The sequence below is a fragment of the Gavia stellata genome, chromosome 2 (assembly GCF_030936135.1).
Source record: "Gavia stellata isolate bGavSte3 chromosome 2, bGavSte3.hap2, whole genome shotgun sequence".
NCBI lineage: Eukaryota > Metazoa > Chordata > Aves > Gaviiformes > Gaviidae > Gavia > Gavia stellata.
In genome coordinates this window covers 33173173-33182795 of record NC_082595.1, presented here as the reverse complement: position 1 = coordinate 33182795, position 9623 = coordinate 33173173, and positions in this window count along the sequence as shown.

Genomic DNA, 9623 nt, shown 5'->3' with positions numbered 1-9623 from the left:
GAGCATACTGTGGTGGAGAGAAAGAGACTTCACTGTAAGGTTCAAATTAACAATTTATTTGAACTTCATTCACAGGTCCAATACGCCACTATTGCAGGTTTTTATGGCTACAATGGAGGAATGCACTATTGCAATTAAATACACTATTACAACCTACGAGTGATTTCCAGAATGTACTAACACAAACCAAAAGTGCGCTAGATATTAATGCCTTAAAAGAGTGCACTAATCACCATCTTAAAGCATGCCAAATACGATACGTATGTCTCTTAATCTCTTACCCTCTCTCTCAGGTAAGGCCTCTTAATCCCTGGGAAGTTACCTTGTACAGCGTCCTGGACAAGGGGGAAAGAATCTCCTACAGGCCAGCTGTATGGTTGGAAAAAGACTCCCCCTTTTCTGCCCAAAACTCATGGTTTTTATTCCCTGATTTGATGGGTGGGGGCAGGATTATGCGTGAATGTTTATTTCTGGTGCCTTGATGGTTCCTTAGTCTGTATGGCTAATTTTGTGATGTCTAGCACCCAAAGTTACTAAATAGGGGTGGAATGGTACTCAGGGCATTTTGTTTGTTAAGGGATCATTCACAGCTCCATTCGGGTTTCGGTTGTTCAGGCAACCCGGGGCTGAGCCGTTTCTGCAGCTCCTTCCAAGTCATCTCTGCATAAATATGGATCTGTCAAGGTGAGACAAAGCTGAGTCGAATCACAACTCCCTGCATCTTGCCTTTGTGCTATGAAACCGGTTTAGCCAGGTAATCCCATACATTTACTTAGACAGTGAAAGTTCTGTTGCACAGAAAGTGATGTTCTTTCTAAATCTGTAGGTTGGACTTATAACATTCAGCTCATATATCCTCTAGTTTCAGCACTCATTGAGGTACACCAAGATTGCTGCTTGACATTAAAAATTTAATGGATTAGTTGTGAAATGTCCACCAGGCTTGCATGGCAGCCTGACAGAACAGTAACAGCCAGCTCGCTGCTCAGTATAAAGCTAAGCTTTTGTTCACCTTTAACTGCTGATAGGAACTGAGTTTTCGTTACCGCGTTTTGCCCACAGAACAGTAATTTTCTCTGAATCTTGACAAAGAGAGAAAAGGTTGTTTCGAAACTGTGGTGCATGTAACACAACCTTGAAGCTTACATCTGATAAAAGTCCAAATTTTAGTTGTCAGAGCTTCAGATCAAATATACTGGGTTAACATTCCTTTAATTTCAAGAATAATATTTTTTCCTGAGCTTCTGTGTGATTTTCATGGTCAATGGATACTTTCTGGTTTGGGGATATACTGAAATTCTAGGTATAACTGAGATTTGTCTTCTCTTGAATTAGTGGGAGCCAACTGTGCTGCCCTGAAAGTATCTAAGTGGGATCACTTAGCTATGTCATAGAACAACATTCATGTGGCTCATACAATATTCTGTAATTCCATAACAGGTAACCTTAGATGCTCTTCTTAAACACATATGACCCCTTCCTTAATACAACATATTTTCCCTTGCAAAAAGCATGCATAATCATTACCCCTGCTTTTTCTTTTTTCCAGATGCTATATTTCATTTGTGGCAAATAAGCCTGTGCAGGACATAGGTGTTTTTCAACCATAATCCTGTTACTTACTGTCTCTTATATATTAAGACAATGCACCTGGTATGTATTACTGCTTTTCTGAGTCTAACTTGGGACAGAAACATTACAGGAATGTAATATTTTCAGGGAAGACTATTTCTCATACAACAATAAAGTGGAGAATCTGGACTGGTGAAAAGATTATTTTTGGGGGATAAAGAAATGGGATTAATTGAAGTGTCAGGTCCAAACTGTTTCCTTATTAGTGCAAGGACAGCCTTGCAGTTACAGCTTAAACGTAGAATATCTAGATTCTGTTACTGACTTCTGTCTTAGGTTTCTTGTATGGCCTGTAGGAGCAATCACCTGTGTCTTCAGAGTCAGTCTCTAAGGAGCCTTAAACAGATCTGTGTTGCTTTTTTCTTTCTGTACTGTTCCACTATGAACAGCACACTTCCATTACAACCTATTTCAAATATTATACTATTTTTTAGTAATTTTTGAGACTCTCGAAAAAACTGAGCTACTGAAGTGCAAATACTATTGTTATTACAATGATCATCTGCATGGCATAACCAAGACATATGTATTGAAGTCAATTTTCAAAAAACTCTTCAAAAAGTATCCAGATTTTAAGCAGATAACTTCTAAATTTCAATTGTTTTCTGATTTTTTTTATTTCCAGTCTTGAAACTGTACAAAAAGTGTAAGTAAGCATAACAGCCCAAAAATATTTGGCTTGGGTCAGGCAATACTCTAACCCAGTTTTCACAACCGTGGCCAATAAATGATACATAGGGAAGAACATATGAATAAAACTATGCATAGTTCCATAGTACTGACCTTCATTTCCAGCAATTTGCAGCTTAACAATTTCAGATAACTATTCTACTGTCCCAAGAAAAGAAAAGAAAAAAAAAAAAAGAAAAAAGAAAAAAGAAGAAAAAAGGAAAAATAAAAAAGAAAAGTTAGCACCAGGGATATCTTTGACAAAGTTAGGAAAATGTATTTAACAGTCTGTTTTTAGGATTTGCGCTCCAATGGAACAGATTCGGGTATTTACATTTTTAATAGCAGGTGAAATTCAGCATTTAGGTATCCAGTATGATGCACATGGGATAAATACTTCTAAGTGGGGTGCTATATGGCCTTTTATCATCAGGAGGGAGCTCTCACTGTGGATAGTCCTCTGAAAACATCATCCCCACATTCAGTGATAGTCAAAAAGGCAAACATAAATCATTAGGAAACAAAGGAGAACAGAACAGAAAGTACCATCCTGCCAGTAAACAAAGTGGAAGTGTGCTTTTCTTGACTAATGCACACTCAGTGTGCATCTGTAGTAACACAGGAGAAAAAATACCACCTAGAAGTTTGAAAACTGCAGATAAATGCCAAGGACAGCCCGAGGTTTGAATGCCTTCAGTAGATTTCACATGTAGAAAGGGTGTTTGGTATAGAAAAGACATGACTGAAGCAGAATAATCATGAAGGCTGCAGAGAAATGGAACAAGGAATGCTTGGCTTAAAAGATCAGGAATCAAATCTAAATCAAACAGAAAGAGTACCTTTTCACATGGCACTTAACTAACTGAGGTACTCTTGGCCACAGAATGTGGTGGAAGCCAAAAATATCAAGAAAGGGATTAGAGAAATTTGTGAGGGTTAGGCTCACTGGGGAGTATTAAACATGTTAGTTCAGATCCAACCTCTGCTTCAGGAAGTTGCTAAACTGCTAATTGCCAGAAGCTGGGTGTATAGGGAAAAGATTATTCCTTCCTTGTCCTCTCTTTAGGAAATAATTTCTCTGCTCCAGATTGAAATTTCTGGTTAAATTTAGAGAGAACAGGAGAACACCTTGCAGCTGAGTGCACCAACAGTTTGGGCTGTAGTGGGACTCTGTATTTAAAAGGATTTGTCTTGGTGAAGCATGGGAATTGCAACTCTCCTTTCTCAAAAGCCTGGACGCATAACTAGTGATCATAGCATTGGGAGCAATCCTGCATGGTTGCAGATCAGCTGAGGGGTCACAAATGCTTTCTCATCTATAATTTATGGCTTCAAATTATTATCATTACTTTGCCATTTGTTTATGCTGGTTTTATTTTTTTTATGGTGAGAGTGGATACTTGTACTTGATGCCATATTATTTTATTGGCAGACATGATTCGTAACGCATGGTGTTCACAAAAATGGTCTCATTTTGTGGTGTCTCAAACACCACTGGTCTCCCAAAACGGTATCAGATTTGATGGGTTTGTACTGTTATTTGATTTGTAAAACACTGTCTTGTCTTGCCTGTGTAAGGACCTTCTATTTCTCCATCTGCCCTGCTTCCCCAGCTGGCCTGGCCAAGTGCTAGAAGGCTATAAAATTCTATCTTTTCTTTCAAATGATAAACTGTGTGCTATCAATCTCTCTCAACAATGTTTAGTGATTTAGAAAACATTGTGGAGTCTTTTTTCTTCTGAAGTTTCCATCTGATCCCTTAAACACAGTCACAACCACGTAACCATCAGACTGATTCTGGACCAACTCCCTCTGCCTGCTCTAAAGTAGCAATTTCCCTTTCTCCCCACAGAAGGAGAGAGGAAGTCACAGTATTTCTGTCACTGTCACTTCAATGATGAGAACCAGTTTTCTGAAAGCCAGAAGCCAGCTCTTTTCGCCCTATGGCTGTAAGAAACTCTGCCTGTAAGTTACACTTCTCAATGCTCTTCCCTTCCTCAGAATTTTACTCAAGGTGATTGAACTGAGCTCTGGTCCAGTTGTCTCTTGGTAGTTTTTATTTCCTATCCTTCCCTTCATGTTAGTCTGTCAGGCAAAGGAGCTGGTATGGGTAGTATGGCAAGACATAGTCCAATCTCTAGCACCGACCCTGCCCCTGCACTGTCAGAGGAACAGCTGGGGAGGTGGGTGAGACTGCTCCAGCAGATGGTTGTCCTCGGGCTCTAGTGGCTGTCTCTCCATGACAACATCAAGCATTTGGGCCAAGTACAAAACCAACTCCAAAGTACCTCTGGCCTTCCGTGGTGTTGAGTTAATTTTATTAAAATTCTTCCCTCTCCCGAGCTACTTTGTGGTCTTCATCACGATCTGAAACGTTATGAGCGGGAATTTTCTCAACGGGCTTTGGACAGTGTCAATGCAGAGAGGAACTGCTGAGGGAAGGCAGCCTCTGCTCTCCTTAAAGTGAGTGGGCAGCAAAAGGCACCGTTTGAGAATGGATCATCTGCCGTACTTTAGAGCTGTACTTTGGGATGAGACGATGCATGCCCTGGAACTGCCTGTTTCTTTGCATCAGGCAGCCTGCGGAGACTGGTTGGTACGTGGGCTGAATCTCCCTGAGGGAGGACAGTTTCATAGTGTAACTTAGCTAACTTAACAGCAAGCTGCTGTCAAATGAGCAAGCCTCATTCCCTCCTCTTCACCACTTTGTGTCCCCCCACACCCTTCCTTTGGGCAGCGATTTGTCTGATCTCACAGTGGCCCAGTTTCTGGGATATAATTGGCATAAGGGCACATACCTGGTTTTTCGGGGCTAGCTTCATGCTAATTTGGCTTCTGGAACCAGCTCTTGACTAAAAGGTCCAACAAACACCCATGCCAGGTCAAAGAAATTGGTGGGAACACACTCGCAGGGAGGGAGAGGAGGACTCCATTTCAGCAACAGACAGTAGTTAGATAGACTTTTCTGTACCATCTTTCTCCATACATCATGGTTCCAATTACAATGGTCACTGTGGAATAGATTGCCCACATCAGTCTTATAAATGCATATCTCAGTGTAAACACCTTCCCAGCCTCATGCACAGTTGCAGTCCAAAAACTTCGGTGCAGGCAGAAAGGCAGCTGGCTCTGCAGAGTGGCTACCTACCAGGCTGGGCTGGGGAAGACAGATGAGGAAATGAAGGTTTAAGTTTAAGTCTGGGTGCCATCAGGCTGACCACTCTCAAGAAAAGGTAAAAGAATTAAAAATGGATCTCAATGAAGTTACACTAAATATGCCTCTTTATAACCTAGCTGTAGCTCTCTGTTTAGCTTTGCCATTTCAGCAGCTGGTCTCAAATGTCCATTTCTCTGCTATGTGAGAAACAGCATTTCACTGACATTTTGTTTTTACAATTATTTTTGAGTTGTTAAAAAGTCGAGTTTGGATAAAGGGACAAAGGTTTGAAAAGAGATGATGTTTTCCACTGAGAGTTGTATGAGGAACTGGTGAAGACTATATGAAGTCATAATGTCATATGGATTTGCTTAGACTGAAGGAATAATAATTCACATGTACACTTTATAGTCTGTGTGCTAAAGCTTAGCGTAGCCTTCCTTTAAATCCTGACATGTGTTTTTTTCCTAGCAGAACAGAACCTAAATACTTGGTAAGTGGTGTAATGCAGTGGTAAAATGATAAAACTCATATTCAGCTAAAATTGTGCTTTACTGCCGTCTTGTTTCTTTTGGCTCAAGTGAGAAGAACAAAGAAAAAATGGAAAAGAAAGTATTAATGAAAATAGGGAATGGTGGTGCCAGACGGAGGATGTGACCTGTCAGAGCACTGATCTCAGGAGATTGCTCTAGGAATCCCAGCCAGGTTGGCAGCTACTGTTCGCAGCTTCTTGCTCCAACATCACACAGAGGTTCCTAAAGGCAAGCAGTCAGAGATTTTCTTCACTGAGCTTTAACTGACGCGTTCCTGAGTCCTTTTAAGAAAAGTATACTTTCCAGCAGTTTCCAGGCACAATCTTATTTTCTATTCTAGCACGTGGTGCATCAGTGATGAAGACTGAAAGGATTTTCATTTATTTTAAATTAAGCAATGCATGTCTGTCTTGTGTATATTATTGTACAGATGCCTTAGCTATTTCAAACAGGATTGGGCAAAAGTTTTGAGGAAAACTCTAGGGACTGGCAGATGGATGTGGAATTAAAAACTGCTCCAAAGCCTGAGGAAGCCATAGTGATTTTGTCAGGCTGTTGTTCAGACCTTAAATGATCAACCTGGTCTTTTCCACCATTAAGTGGAGGTGTATGAAAGAAAAGGGAGCCAAAGGGGGTAAAAAAAATCTTGTTAGCGTGGCTTCACATGGCAAATGAGCCTCAGGGCTTATGATACATTGGTAATCCTGTGAAGCCCTATTCACAGTGGACTAGACTCCTCTCATTAGACATCCCATCCTAGGTCTAAACTTGCAAAATACATCTTCTCCCAGGCATTGATAATACTTCTGTAGGTAACAGTTGTCATTAAGTGTGCCCACTCTCCCCTACTCTGAATGCCACTTCCAACAAAAACAAGTTTCAGTGCAGCAGTTACAAAGAGTATTTAAACACCCATTCAGAAGTTAGCATTTAAGTCCTAAACCCTTTCTGAAACATCCAGCCAGTTAAGAAAACTGGGAACAGAGATATTTCTGGGGAGATGTCATTGAAGAGGTAATTTTAAAACAATCTGGAAAACTGATTTTCCACATTCCTTTGTTAAGAATAATAATAGCTGCCTCCCGAGACCTGATAATAAACAAGATGGTATTGCACTAAGTTTTGTCAAAAAATGCCCTTGAGCTTCTCTGGTCTGGAAACTGAGCAGACATCTCACAAGAATTGAGGTCTTTCTCTCATGTCTGAATACGGACAGACTTAAATTATCATAAGAGTGGTATGCATTCATCTATGCAGTGGTTTTAGAGGAGAACCATTTCCGTAGAGGCTAAGGAGTAATAAACTGAACAACACTGAATGGATATATATATTTTTGAAGCTCAGAAGTGGGAATATGACTCACTGAATAACATATGCAGCTTTAAGTGGTTTGCATTTATACCTTTTTTTTTTCTTTAACAGTTCCTTTATCTATATACAAAATTAATTCATTGCATATAAAGTAGGTTGAAATGACAATCACTCATCTCTGAGCTGATAAAAAAATGTACATTATCTGTGGTTTCAAGAAATGGTATGTTTTGATGTGCCTTTTTACTTGTTAAGTATTCAAATGGATCAGCATTAACTCTGGCTATGGGGGAAGAGAGGAGACACGTTAGGTTAACTTACGCAGCAGCAACTATGTGTAGGTGCAGGTCAACGTTTAAACCTCTGCTTTGGCCCCCACAACTCTACCATGAGCTCTGCAGCTAAGCTGTCACTTTCCCATTGTAAAAGAAACCCACTTAGTTCTGTTAGCTTTGGAGAGAGATCCTTTGACCAACCTTGTTCTTTTGATAGATTTCACTCTTTGGGGAAAGAAGAAAAAGAAAGAAATTAAATTAGCAAGTTGGCCAGCTGCAGTGGAAAGGAAATAATGATGGGCTGTGCCCAGGATAGAACAACACACCTATTTCATTTGTGCCTATTTTTGAACTGTCGTTTACTTTGATTTATAACCATGGTTTTGAAATATTTTAATGATGAGAATGTAGCTTGCTCCAAGATTTGAAATAGCACAGATGTCAAAGCCAATAAATATCACACCTTGAACTCAGACAATAAACCACACACACCAAGAAAGTGCCTGCATTTTTAATTAATCAGGTTTGTGCAGAAGAGAAACTGTTTCTGAAGAACTCCAAGGGAAGGGGCAATCTTCACTAAAATGCTGTCCTCTGGCCCATGATGCAGGATGCCACTTAGAAAAAAAGCATGTTTGCATGGATCCTATCAGGAAAGTTTCCCTACTTGGTTTTGACATGATACATCATATTCAGGTATGCATTTAAGTCCATACCAAAAACAATTGCGAGACTTCTTGGCACATATGGTAAATTTACGTGCAATGCGCCAGTGCCAGATCCACTGTGAGTAAATGTCCAGAAGAATCTTTAGCTGATTTTTACTGAACAAACAGGTAATTATCAGTCATCTTTGAAGTCAGGAAAAGACTCTAGTGTGGAGATTTAAGAAACTAAATAGCTCACCATCGTGGTAAATGGACTGAGCATTTTTCATGCCTAGGCCACTGGCTCAGATGTATCTAACTCTAATACTACACATAAGTCACTATGATCTCCGATTGTTTAAAGAGCAGCTGTTATTAAAAAGATTAGGTGATCTATATTTAATTCTTACTGGGCAAATAAGCATATGTCAATCAACACACAATTGGTAAAAAAGGGCAGGTCAAACTCAGTAAAATAGGAGCCCAAATACATGCCCTTTTCATTACCACTGTTGAACCAAACCTCTCTTTGTATTATTGGAATGTTTGCGTAACAGTTATTACTTTCCCATTTCCAGACAGCAATCCAACCTGAGCTGAAGAAATACCACAAGAAAATCTGCTGTTACTCAATTTCCAGATGCTTGAAGCAGGTTCTCCTGGGAATTGCAGTGTATCCCTCAGACCTCTTCCCTCCTTTTCTCTTTACACCCCTCATGATCCTGGTAGATATCCACCTTCCAGATGTGGTAAGCAACATGGATATCATATTCACACAGCTACACTGTCTTTTGTCTATCACCTAGCAAGGGAGAGGTAGGGGGGACTCAAGGGCTGTGTGGTAAAAAGATGGTAGATATTGCCCTCCCCTTCCTTTATCCCCCATGACCCCCCAAGCAGTTTCCAGGTTTAAGACTGAACAGACACAGAGATGTTGCTGGAATGAGCAGAGAAGAGCTCCCTGACACATTAGAGATGAAAAATATAGCTCCCAGAAAAGGGGTCAGAATGGGTGATGGAAAGCATGGCTTAAACAGCAGGGCAGAACAGCTTGTTTTAACCAGCTTGTTTTAACCAGCTTAAAACAAGCAGTTCAGGAACTGTCTTTGGTTTCAACAGCCATGCACCTTAGCTCCTCCAGCTCAGCCTTTCCAGGAGGTATCTTTTTTTCTTTTTCTTTCCCCAGAGGAAAATTGTGCAATGGGTATGAACTATCAGGCTAAAGCCCAGATCACCAGGTCCTGACCGAGGTCAGGCTGGGAAGACAGACAGTGGGTCAGGGTTGGGGTCAGTGGGGCACATGGCCAGGCAGGGTCAAGACTGCAGTTGATCCCCAACAAGGCCAAGGACGAGAGATTCTTAATCAGGTCCCAAGGAAAGAGTTGTCATCCCTGGCTGA